General features: G+C 33.9%; 1 pseudogene; it reads left to right on the forward strand.

Moving 5' to 3' along the window:
• Window positions 1-9,840: 9,840 nt before the first annotated feature.
• LOC123794981 (U3 small nucleolar ribonucleoprotein IMP4 pseudogene) lies at window positions 9,841-10,382 on the forward strand (annotated as a pseudogene).
• The last annotated feature ends 3,122 nt before the right edge of the window (window positions 10,383-13,504 follow it).

A 13,504-nucleotide genomic window follows, 5' to 3' on the forward strand; every position in this document is an offset into this window, starting at 1 on the left:
AAGAAATGTTAGCGGTAATGGTAGATACATATGAGGTTATCAAACACAAGGAGGTATCCAATGCTGAGCTAGAAAAACAAAACATAATTCAGAACAAAGTTTAATGGGAATTTTTTCTTACTGCTCATTTTCACTGTGCAAAGGCTGATTATGGATTCATTTATCTCATCAAGAACAAAACATGGGGAAGCTGCTTTAGTATGTACTAAATAGGACAAACAGTTAGGAAATGAACATTTATATAATTCAATATTTCCCGTGCAGGTACGTGCACATCTCTAAATTAAGCATAGGCCTTTGAACCACTGCTGCAATTATAGGAATCGTCAGAGGAAAATTTATAGTGATTTCTTATTGTATCTACTTATATCTGGTCTCCCTGTTAAAATGACATACAGCAACCTCCAAACAGCATAAATACATACCTCCTAGCTATGTGCGTATTTTGAAATCACTCCAACACCTTCAAGTTTTAATAGAAAATACATTCTTTTTCTGTTTCTATGTAAGAAGCTTGCAATGAGTCTGTCTCCACAGGAACAAAATAAATAAATGTCATGACTTTGTAATTATCATCTTGAAAACTTTCACACCTTAATTTATCTGTTTAAGAAAAAAAAATCTTAACAATACATCAGGTACTGTTTATTTCACTGTAAAGTTTGAAAAACCATCAACTAATTGTCAAGAAAAATCCAAATTTATATTCAAAGTATCCAGCATTAATTATCATGAAAATGCAAAGACCTTCTAATTCACTTCTCACTCGTTCTAGGATTTAGATCTACTGCTTAAAATTTGATAAATTGTTGAGTGACAATTAAATTTCCTTTGCATACAAGTTATGCACACTAAAAAGAAATACAATTCAGCTCTCCCTTATTTATATGAATGCAAGGAAACAGTAACCCAATGTAAATAATACCTGAATTAAAAACATAACACATTCAGAGCGTTTCAAGTAGTTAGTTTTGGCCACTATGTGGAACATAGAATCCTGGCCTCTAGCTGTAGGCTGACTTGTATTTGAATTATACCCAGCTATGTCACTAACTAGTTATGGGACAATGGGCTTAATAACTTCACTTTTCTTAATCTCAGTTTATGTAAATTTATGTAAAATCATAGTGATTATAAATAGTAATTAATTATGAAATATACTTTAAAATTATATATTACATGTCTATAAATATTACTTAGTTCCCAATATAAAGGAATGTTACAAAGCTAACAAGAAATAATGAATTCAGTCTCCATATTGTGCATTGTAAGTGGTAGATACTATTATTACTTTGGTTAGATTAAAAATCAGATTTAAACTGGAGGAGTCAGAGCCACAGCTTGCAAAATCTGTTATGCCATGTAGGACTTTAGATTTCATACTGCGGTAGACAATAGAAAGCCACTGAAGAATTTTACCCAGAAGAGTACTGTGATCACTTTGCATTTTAAGAAATCATTTTGCTTACAGTATGGAGGGTGAGTTGGAGAGAAAGCAGTTACAAGACCTTTTCAATAGTCCATAAGAAAATAATAAAGGCTTGAACCAAGTCAACTACAGAAACAATGGAAAGAAAAGAATCTGTATGAGATTATAAGGATCTGGAAATAATGGAGCACCATTACTAACATAGGGTTGCCACATGAAAAAGGGAAGAACTAAGAATGACACTCAGCCTCCGAAAAGATGGTCAGGATAGCAAATGCAAGAGAAAGTATGGGAGGTGAAAAGGGGAAGGGTAGAACTAGATGCACAAGGTAGGGCTGGTTTTGAAGAAGTAGAGTTCATGTTGCCTGTAGGACATAAAAGCACAGAGGTCTATCACACAATTGGTTACACTGGTTTCAGCTTGGAGTTCAGGACATATACTAGGGAAATGAAGTTACAAGACCATAAATAACTGCTTATAGTGATTAGATAGAGAAGAGAGCTAAGAGTTGAACTTTGGGAAACATCAAAACAAAAGACAGGCAGAAGAAAAAGGACTTAAAATGGAGACTGAGAAGGCACATCAGTATAGTACCAAGGAGATCGGGAGATAGTGACACCAAGGAAACCAAGGTGGCAGTCTGTCAAGAAGAAGGAAGTGGTCAGCCCTGCTAATGTTGCGGGCAAGTAAAGTAAAATTAGGAGAGAAGAAATACCATATGACTGGATAATTACTGGGTTGCTTCTGATATTTGCAGAGGAGTTTTATTGCAATAATAGGTACTGTAATCAGACTGTAGAAGGTTGAAGTATGAATGAAACATTCTGGTAGACGTTTTTTTCCAAAATTGGGCACAGGCATATTTCTGATCCCAAATCTTCCAGAATCTTGCTATACCCCATCAAAAGTGGAGTCTATTTCCTATTCCCTTGAACCAGAGTAGGACTTCATGACTGTTTCAGTGAACAGGATGCACTAGAGGTGATGCTGTGTGACTTCCAAGTTTAGATCATAAAGGAAATAAAGACCCCACACCGCCCCCAATCTTTCTCTCCTTCTCTTTATCTCTCTCATCCCTGATTCTTAAAACCTACCAACCATGTTGTAAGGAAGCATAGGTCACATGGAGATTCCACATATAGGTATTCTGGCCAACAGACCCACCTAACGTCACATGCTAACACCAGCATCAACTGCTTGAGTAAGCAATCTTTTCAATGATTTCAGCCCGTAGGCTTTGAGCCGTTCCAGCTGATACATTAGAAACAGAGATGAGCTATCCCCACTGAGCCCTTCTCAAATTGTAGATGAAATACTGTAGATGTTTTAGGCCACTAAGTTTTGGATAATATTTTACACAACCATAGTAAATTGTGTAGACATAAAGGGAAAGAAACCACAAATTTAAATTATTCTTTGGAAGTAGTTAGTATCGAAGAATCGCATGAGAAAAAGAAATTAACAACCAGATGAGGTTAGAGAGTCAAGAACGTTTCAGAGTTTTTCATTTTCTTATTAAAATGGGATCACCGTGAGCCATATAGGATGTAACGTGATGCATGTTAAGAAGAGGAAAGAATGATTGGTGCAAATTTCATATCCTGGTGAATATAAAGAATATCAGATAGAGAACATAAGTGGTATGATTAGTTTGAATAGGGAAACTGATATTTGTACGTATATGGGTGCTCTTACATGTGGGGGAAAGAAGCTAAAGAGGATTATTCTCAATATTTTAAGTCATCTCTACAAAATAAGAGGCAATGTCATCTGCACTGAAAAAGAAGTGGTAAGACAGGTGATGGGGGAATGGGTAGAGTGAATAAAAGCATCAGCGAGCTGTTAGCCTATAAATTGTTCATATAATAATACATACACATTTTTCTATTCCATAGATTTAATTATCAAACACTACCAAGTTTCCTTATACTCAGTCCTTAACCCTAAGGTAATCAATATATAATCACCATTGATTATCTTTTTTTTTTTTTTAAAGATTTTTATTTATTTATGTGACAGAGAGACAGCCAGCGAGAGAGGGAACACAAGCAGGGGGAGTGGGAGAGGAAGAAGCAGGCTCCCAGCAGAGGAGCCCGATGTGGGACTCGATCCCGGAACACCGGGATCACGCCCTGAGCCGAAGGCAGACGCCTAACGACTGCGCTACCCAGCGCCCCTGATTATCTTTTTTTATTCTTCTATTTTTGAAATATATATAAACAGAATCATAGAATAGATATTCTTTTGTGTTGGGCTTATTTTGCTCAATATTATGCACGTTAGATGCATACATGTTTTGCATATAGGAACAGTTTGTTCATTAACATTGCTAAATAATATTACATTCCATGAGAACATAAAATTTATTTTTTTAAATTTAATATAGGTGGACATTTTGACTGTTTCAAGCTTGGGGCTATTAAGAATAAAGCTTCTGTGAATATTCTTGTGCATGATTTGGCTGCAAATATGAATGAATTTCTGTTAGGGATATACCAAGGAAAGGAATTGCTAGGTTATTAGGTATGCACACTTTCAACTGCTGATCTTATCAAACAGTTTTCCCAAGTGGTTATACCAATTTACATTTCCACAAGCAATGTATGTGAGTGTATGTAAATTCCTGTTTCCTCACATTCTTGCCAACACTTGGTGTTACTGATCACTTTCATTTTAGCTGTGCTGTTGCATGTGTAATCCTTTTCAGTTTTCTATCTGGCTTCTTGCCCGTTTTACTTAAATATTTGTAAGAATATCTTTATTTTTATTTTGTTCTTGTTTTAGTTCTGGGTCCAAGTTGTTTTCAGATATATGCGCCACAAGTTGGTCCCCCCCCCCTACAGTTTGCTTTCTCCCTCTCAGGGGTGTTATTTGAAGAACAAAAGGCCTTAATTTTAATGCCATCTAATCTATCTGGCTTTTCCTTTGTTGGTAGGGTTCTGCATTCTATTTAAGAAATGTTTGCTTATCTTAAAGACATAAAGATATTCCTAAAATATCCCATTGCTAGAACTTCACATTTTTAAGTTTGCTTTATATCAACAGTACATTCTGAATGAATTTTTGTGTAAGATTTGAGGATGAGTTCAAGCTGCATTGTTTTCTATACAAATGGCCTATCACTATTTATTTAAAAACATTCTTTCTCCGTGGTGCCAGTGTCATCTCTATAAGCATGTATATATCAATCAGTTTTTGGATTCTATTCCATGGGTCTGTTAGTTTGTCCAAGATACAAGAGTACTCAGTTTATTACTGTAGCCTTCATTAAACCTCGGTTGGTGTCAGACCTCAAGCTTTGTCCTAAGATTGTCTTGGCTAAGAGCACCTGAGTGATTCAGTCAGTTAAGCATCTGACTCTTGATTTTGGCTCAGGTCATGATCTCAGGGTCATGAGATTGAGCCCTGCCTGGGGTTCGGCACTGAGCATAGAGACTGCTTAAGATTCTCTCCCTCTGTTGCTGTCTCTCTCTCTCTCTCTGGGGAAAAAAAATAAAAAAAAGATTGTCTTGGCTATTATTTAATCTTTGCACTTTCATTGTATTTTAGAATAACTTGACATTTCCACAAAAATAAAACCTAGTGTGATTTTGATTGAGATTTCAGTAAACCTATGAATAATTTGGAGACAATTGATATTTTTATAATATTGAAACTTTTAATCCATGAAATTATATGTTGTTTGGAGATTCATTCATATCATTGCTGATATCATTACTTTGTTCCTTTTTATGACTAATATTCTGTTGTTGAATGTACCACAGATTTTTAAAAAGATTTTATTTATTTATTTATTTATTTGTTTGAGAGAGAGACAGAGATAGAAAAAGAGCACAAGTGGGGAAAAGAGGGAGAAGCAGGCCCCTGCTGAGCAGGGAGCCAATGCGGAACTCAATCCCAGGACCCTGGGATCATGACCTGAGCCAAAGCCAGATGCTTAACCAATTGAGCCACCCAGGAGCTCTCCATACCAGTTTGTTTATCCATTTTCCTAGTGAAGGACATTTGGATTATTTCAATTTTGGGGTATAATGAATAAAGTTTCTATAAATATTCTAGTACAGATATTTTCATAGACATGTTTTTTTAACATCTATCTTGAGTAAATATTGAAAATGGGAATTACTGGGCATTTGTATATCTTTTGCAAAGTGTTTGTTCAATTATTTACCAAAATTTTTAAATGGATTGTTTGCCATTCTATTATTGAGTTGTAGAAGTTCTTTCTATATCTTGGATACCACTTATTGTTAGATATGGTTTTAGAAATATTTTCTCCTAGTCTTTGATTTGCCTATTTATTTTCTTAATGATGTCTTTCAATGAGCAGAGATGTTTAGTGATAATAAAGTCTAATTTATTAAATTTTCTTTTGTGATCATTAATTTTTTGTTATTGGTCTAAGGAACTTCTACCCACCTATTGGTTAAAAATATATTCTCTTATATTCTCTTTGAAATATTTTCCCCTTTTGAAATTTTTATCCTTTTAGTTTTAATGATTAGGTCTACAATACATCTCAAATTAATTTGTGTTTATGGTATAAGGTAGGAGGTAAAGGTTATTTTTTGCCATATATATTTGGTTAACCATTTGCTGAAAAAGTTTTCCTTTCTCCACTGGATTTGATACCTTTGTTGAAAGTGAGGATTTGTTTGTGAGCTCCTTATTCTATTTCACTGATTTATTTATCAACCCTTATGCCAGCACCACACTGACTGGTTTATAGTTAAGTCTTGAAGTCAGGTACTAGAAGATCTCTACCTTTGTACTTTTTCAATATATCTTTGGATATTCTGTCTTTTACATTTCCATATAATATTTCATATTTCCAATCAATGAATGACATGCGTTGTCTGTTAGGCTGGATCTTCTTAAAATTTGCTAAAAATTTTGTTTGTTGTTGCTTTTTAATTCAGGGTAGAACTCCTATACATCTGGGGCGCCTGGGTGGCACAGCGGTTAAGCGTCTGCCTTCGGCTCAGGGCGTGATCCCGGTGTTATGGGATCGAGCCCCACATCAGGCTCCTCCACTATGAGCCTGCTTCTTCCTCTCCCACTCCCCCTGCTTGTGTTCCCTCTCTCACTGGCTGTCTCTATCTCTGTCAAATAAATAAATAAAATCTTTAAAAAAAAAAAAAAAAAAAAGAACTCCTATACATCTTTTATTACATTTACTACTTAGTTTTTTGTTGCTATGGTAAAGGGAATTGTTTTTTAAATATTATTTTCTGGTTGTTTGCTACTGGCATATAAAAATAAAACTGATTTTTCTGTATTCATCTTGTGTCCCTACAACACTGCTAAATTCAATATTCAGTTCTGTATTTGTTTTGTAGATTTCATAGGATTTTCCACATAAGTTATCATGTTGTCTGTAAGAACACTCTTTACTTCTTTGCTGATCTGTGCCTATTATTTTTCTTTTTTGTCTATGGCTAGTTTCTCTAGTATAATATTAAATAGAAGTCATGAGAATGTGAATCTTTGTTCTCAATTTTAGAACGTGTTAAATATCATATTATTGAATATACCAGTTTTCATATAATTTTTCAGAGATATTTTTATAGACTGAGGACATTCTTTTCCATTTTTAGCTTGTTGAGAGTTATTTTTTAAAATCAGCAAGTGTTGAATTTTGACAATGTAGACAATTTCTGCAGCATTGAATATACCATATATTTTTCTTTTTTATTAAAATGTTAAAATGGCAAATTACAACCGTTGGTTTCAAATTTTAAATCAATCTTGCATTCCTGGGATAAACCTACTTAGTCATGATTTTGATATATTGCTATATTTGATTTACTAGTACTTTGGTAGTATTTTTACCAATAATAATAAGGATTTGGCTGTGAATTTTCTTTTTTGTGCTCTCCTTGTAAGATTTTACTATTATAAAATAAGTTGGTAATTGTACCCTACTATTTTATTTCCTGAAAAATGTTTAGACTGATGACATTTCTTTTTTTTTTTTAAAGATTTTATTTATTTATTTGACAGAGATAGAGACAGCCAGCAAGAGAGGGAACACAAGCAGGGGGAGTGGGAGAGGAAGAAGCAGGCTCATAGTGGAGGAGCCTGATGTGGGGCTCGATCCCATAACGCCGGGATCACGCCCTGAGCCGAAGGCAGACACTTAACCGCTGTGCCACCCAGGCGCCCCTAGACTGATGACATTTCTTTATTAAATATTTGAGAAAATTTTACATTGAGAACCTGTGAGTCTGGAGTGCCTGTAGAAGATTTTGGATAAGAAATTAAACATCTTCGAAAGATATATATATATATATATATATATATATATATATATATATATCTGTATCTATATATCTATATCTATATCTATCTATATATATGTATGTATTTCTCTCTCTATATATATATATATATACCTTTTATATAAAAGGTATTAAGATATACATCTTTATATATATGTAAAGATATATATGTGTGTGTGTGTTATTTTGTGTCAATTAGGCTAGTTACATTTTTCAGATACTCATTTTTTTTCATGTAAGTTGACAAATTTGTTGCCATAAACTTGGCCATAAAATTCCCTTAGTATACTTTTAATATCTGTAGAATCTATGATGATAATCTTTTTTTTAATTTTTAATATTGAGAGTCTGTATTCTCTCTTTTGTGCTAAGTCTGGTTTGGTTACTTTTCTTTATTGCTACCCTTTTGTTTGCTATTTTCTTCCCTGTTACTTACTTTGGCTTTAATTTGGTTTTTTCCTACCTTCTTAAGTTGGAAACTTAGGTCATTAATTTTAAATATTTTTTTCTAATATTTCTCTTAAACCTATACATTTCTCTTTAAGTACCGCTTTAGCTTCATCCCGTATATTCTGATATAGTAGATTTTCCTTATCACTTAGTTGAACATATTTTATACTTTCCGTTGGATTTATTCTTTGACCCATGGATTCTTTATATGTAATTTCTGAGTATTTGACTTTTCCCTAGATATCTTACTGTTATCTAATATCTCTTAGGTTCTAATTTAATTCCATTGTGGTCAGACAGTATACTCTGTAATTTTGATTATGTTTTAATTTATTGTCTAACATATAGTCTATATTGATGAACATACCATATGCACTTGAAAGTATATTGTACAATTGCTGAATATAAGGATTTTGTAAATATCAGTTAAGTCAAGATTGCTGATGGTGCTGTTCAGATCATCTATGTCTTTACTGAGTTTTTTGTCTAAATATTTGTCTAAATATTCTATTAATTGACAGAAGAATAAAGTAAAAGTCTTTATGCAGAATTGTCTGTTCCACCCTTTAATTTTGTCAATTTTTATTTCAAGTATTTCGAGATTTGGTGTTAGCTGCAGAGACATATATGATGGTTAGCTCATCCTTATGATTTGACTCTTATTGCTGTGAAGTGTTCTTTATTTCTGGTAACACTCTTTATTGTGAAGTCCATTTTATCTGATATTAATATAGCAATTCTAGACTTTTTATGCTTGCTGTTTGCATAATATATCTTCCCTATTTATTTTCAACTTCCTTCTGTCTTTATATTTAAAGCATATCTCTTGTGAAAACAAATAGTTTGGTCTTGCTTTTTTTAATCCACTCTGATAATCTTTGACTTTTAATTAGAGTGCTTACTACATTAAATTTTAATGCAATTATTAATGTGATTGAATTTAGGCCTTATGTTTTATTTTTCATTTGCTGTTTGACACTGCTTCCCACTCTGTGTTTTTAGTCTCTGTTACTCCTTTCTCGCCTTTGTTTAGATTATTTGAATATATTTAGAATTCCACTTTAATCTCTCTGTTGGTATTTTAGCTGTACTTTTTTTGTGTTGTTATTTTTGGTTGCTTCTCAAGGTATTTCAGTGTACATCCATAATGTTATGCAGTGTACTTAGAGTTAATATTGTAATATTTCACACAGAAAAATGTAGAAAACCTATAACTACGTAGGTTCATTTATCACCCTTTATCCTTTATGCTATCGTTATGTAATATTTCTAACATATATTATAAACTCTACCAGAAAAATTTTTTAAATTTTGTTTTAATATGGTACGTGTTATTTTAAAGGAATCATAAGATATTTACAATCACCTGGATATTTAACAAACTGTGGTGTTATTTATTTTGTCCTAAAGAACCAAATTCTTATTTGGTATAATTTCCCTTCAACTGGAAGGACTTCTTTTAAACATTCTTATAGTGTAGATCTGTCCGTGATAAACTCTCTTAGTTATCTTTTATTTTGAAGTATCTTCATTTTGCCTTTAATGTTGAAGAATATTTTCATTGCATGTAGAATTCTTTGGTGAATTTTATTTCTCTTTGAACACTTGGAAAATATTACCCTTTATCTTTTTGACTCCTTAGTTTTTAATGATGGGCAGGGGTCAAACATTCCAGGGTCATGATTACTATCTCCCCAGGGCCCAGTTTCCACCTCAAGATGTTTGCAAAGGAGCTGAAGTTGGTGTTCTGGGGTGCCCAATGCATGAAGTGTGGCTGGCATGAGATGGGTCACTGGTGTAAGCCTGCAAAGCCAGCAAGGTCACCAACATGCTGGTTGTTCATGAGCATAGAGGCACACCTGTGGGGTTCATTGTCAGCTATTTGTCTTTCAGCCTCACTGCTTATTCCATACTGTGAATGTGATCATGTGTCATGATGTCCTCAACATGGACACCATGTCAGGCCAAGCTTCACCTCATCATTTATGGCTTCTCTGTCCACCTGGGCAAGGGAATGTCTGACATATTCTGGTATCTGTTCCCTTTGCCCAAAGATGACAAACACCTTTTCATCACCATTTCAAACCAAGATAATTACATCTCCTTTCATGTACATGACCCACCTGGGCACAGTGGAGCAAGAGACTACAGCAAACATGGAATGGTCTGGCACCCCTATACTAACACCACACACAAGAGGGTCTTCCTGAGCACTGAGTGAGCCCACTTCCAGTCAGTACAGGGACTTGGACCCAGGAGATAGGGAGGAGTCAGAAAAAATTCTGTCTCTCTCTCTGTCTCTCTGTCTCACACACGCACACACACACACACACACACACACACACACACACACACCCCAGTGGTATTTCCTTTCATCATTGCAGATAGCTCTATACTTGTTATAAAATCCTTGAAAGCTAACTTCAACATCTAGGTCTTCTTGCAGATGGACTTCATTTTGTCTTTTCTCTTAAAATTGGGTCATATTTTCCTGTTTTTCATTTTGTTTTGTGTTTTTATATCATTATGGACATTATGACTGCTGTGTTTGTAACTCTGGTTTCTCTTAAAGGGTAAAGATTTGTTTGTTTTGCCTATTCTTTCTCTTGATCCTATTTCTTCATATGTCAAAACTATATTTTTTAATGTCATATGTTGCATCTGAAAATTTATGAGCTTGGATAATGTTATCTCCCTTTAGAGATGATTTACCCGATTCTCTGATAAGCAAAAAAAGGCATATCAGCTCAATCTAATTATGGACTTAACCGACTTAAAACTGTTTTTCAGTGTCTGTTAGGCTCAAACTTTTTCTTTTTTGCCCATGTTCCTACAGTATAGCCCTCCAGGGGTCCCAATTGACAGTCTGGGCTATATTTTAAAACCCCCATTCTGGGGGGCTTCTAAACTCCATTTCTTTCTCAACAGCAGAAGACTACCAAAATTCTACTCTGCTTCACCATCACTTTTTGCTTGATTGCTTAGCTTCTTTTCATGTGCAGCTGAAATGGCAAATGCTTTGGGAGGTAAACATGTCCCCAGTGTCAAGGTGACTTACTTGCACCTTTCTTCTCACTGAAATCTTAAACTTTCAAATTCAGGCTGCTTTGGCTGCCTCCAAGTCAACTTTTATCTTCCCAGACCGAAGAGATAGCTTTGAAATCATACTGGCTTCTCTGCCAATATCTACTCTGGCAAGCTTCTTGGTCTTTTGATCTCTCGACCTATGCAGAATATGAACAAATGTACTAAGAGAAAAAACAGCATGCAGAAAGTTGGGCACACTTTAATAAATTTCCCTTCTCAGCTTGATATGGCCCCTCACACCCTGGTACATTAGAAGCTCTGTTGTTGTTTTGTTGTTTAATTATTCTAGGTGAAACTATTGGCCTGCAACATATTACTCCATCATAGACAGGAGACATACCTACAATGAATATTTCTGAGATATCACTAAATTATAGGCATACCTTGTTTTATTTCGCTTCTCTTTATTGTGTTTCACAGACATTGTATTTTTTACAAACTGAAGGTTTGTGGAAGCCCAACATCAAGCAAGTCTATCAGCACAATTTTTTTCAATAGCATTTGCTCATTTGTGTCTCTGTGTCACATTTTAGTAATTCTTGCAATATCTCAAACTTTTTCAATCTTATTGTTTTTTTTGTTATGGTGGTCTGTGATAGATGATTACAACTCATTGAAAGCTCATGATGTTTAGCATCTTTTAGCAATAAAGTATTTTTTAATTAAGGTATGTACATTGGCTTTTAGACATAATGCTTTTACCCACTTAATACACTACAGTAGAGTTAAAACATAACTTTTATATGCACTGGGAAACCAAGTAATTCATTTGACTTACTTTATTATGATTTTTGCTTTATTGCAGTGGTCTGGAACTGAACCTGCAATATCTCCAAGGTATGCCTTTAATTTTATAACATAAATGTTTATGATCACATTATATTTCATTGAACTGGTGTTCTATAACTTTCTCAATATCCTTCTATGATATTTATGATGATCTCATTTAAAAAATTTTTGCAGTTGACATCTAAATTTATATAGCTTTTTCTGAAGAATGATTTTTTTCAGAATTAATTCAAAATGTTGTGCCAATCTGCAACACCACTTACAAGTGTAATTGCTGCATTTTTATTTCTAGTTCTCCAGCATGAAAGACTTTTATAATAATTAGTTTTGTATGACTTAATGTTTACAAATAACATCTTATTTCAAAGTGAATTCTAGTTGATCACTGGGTGTGCCTGACTGGCTCAGTCCTTGAGCCTGACTCTCTTAAACTCAGGGTCATAAGTTCAAGCCCACATCAGGTGTGGAGCCTACTTAAAAAAATAAATTTGAATTCACGTTGATCACTTACAAAGTTAAAAATTGTGTTATATTTGGGGCATGGGGAGTAATTTCAAGGGCTGCATGTCAATAGAGCTGTTAGGTTAATATCCATAATTATAACAATGAATCAGTCCATTTCTCCAGTTGTTTGTGGTATGTTTTCCCTTGTATTCTTCTCAGAATTTTGCACAATATCTCAGACATATGATGGACCCAGTCAACATTTATTAACCTGAATACCATCTTTACTTTTCTTTTTCAATAATTTTAGACAGTCTTCAAATAACATTTCAGAGGCTTTAGTTGTACATGGTACAAAATTGTGGCTTACCAGTTAAAACCATTTACCATATGTCCAATATCCTTCTTTCCTGTATGCCTCATTCTGATCTATTTTATCATCATGAGAAATAATATTCATTAGTTATATATCTGTTATATAGAATGATATTGGTAGGTTTTTCTGTTATCTGTAGCAAACTGCAAAGGGGAAACAACTATATTCCTGGACTTGAGCAGGCACATAATAACAGTTTTTGAAAAATGAGGACATTATTCATGGCTGCTAGATAAAACATGTCAGCCTGAGTTTTTGATTAGAAAAACAGTCAGTTCTGCTCAACCATCATTCTCTAAACTCCTATCTTTCTGTAAGCAAAGATAATGTAGCCAACTTGTCATCAGTAATATGGTTTTGAGTTGCCTTTTTGGGAGTAGTAACTAATTTGCAATGATCTTTTCTTATATTGTAAAATTTCTGGGCAAGCTGAAATCATGGCAAAGCAGTTTATTGTTATTAATGATATTTTCAGGAAAAAACATTTTCAAGATATACTTTAAAATGTACAATATACAATACCCTTTAAAAATTCTTGATAGGTTTAAAGTTACTTGGAAGCATAAAATACATGCATCTTGATTTTCTCATAAAAACCATTATATTTGCTATATTAAATTTAGAAGTATAGTTTATTTAAGCAATAA

Source organism: Ursus americanus, chromosome 12, assembly GCF_024610735.1.
Source record: "Ursus americanus isolate L20-20 chromosome 12, mUrsAme1.1.p, whole genome shotgun sequence".
Lineage (NCBI taxonomy): Eukaryota > Metazoa > Chordata > Mammalia > Carnivora > Ursidae > Ursus > Ursus americanus.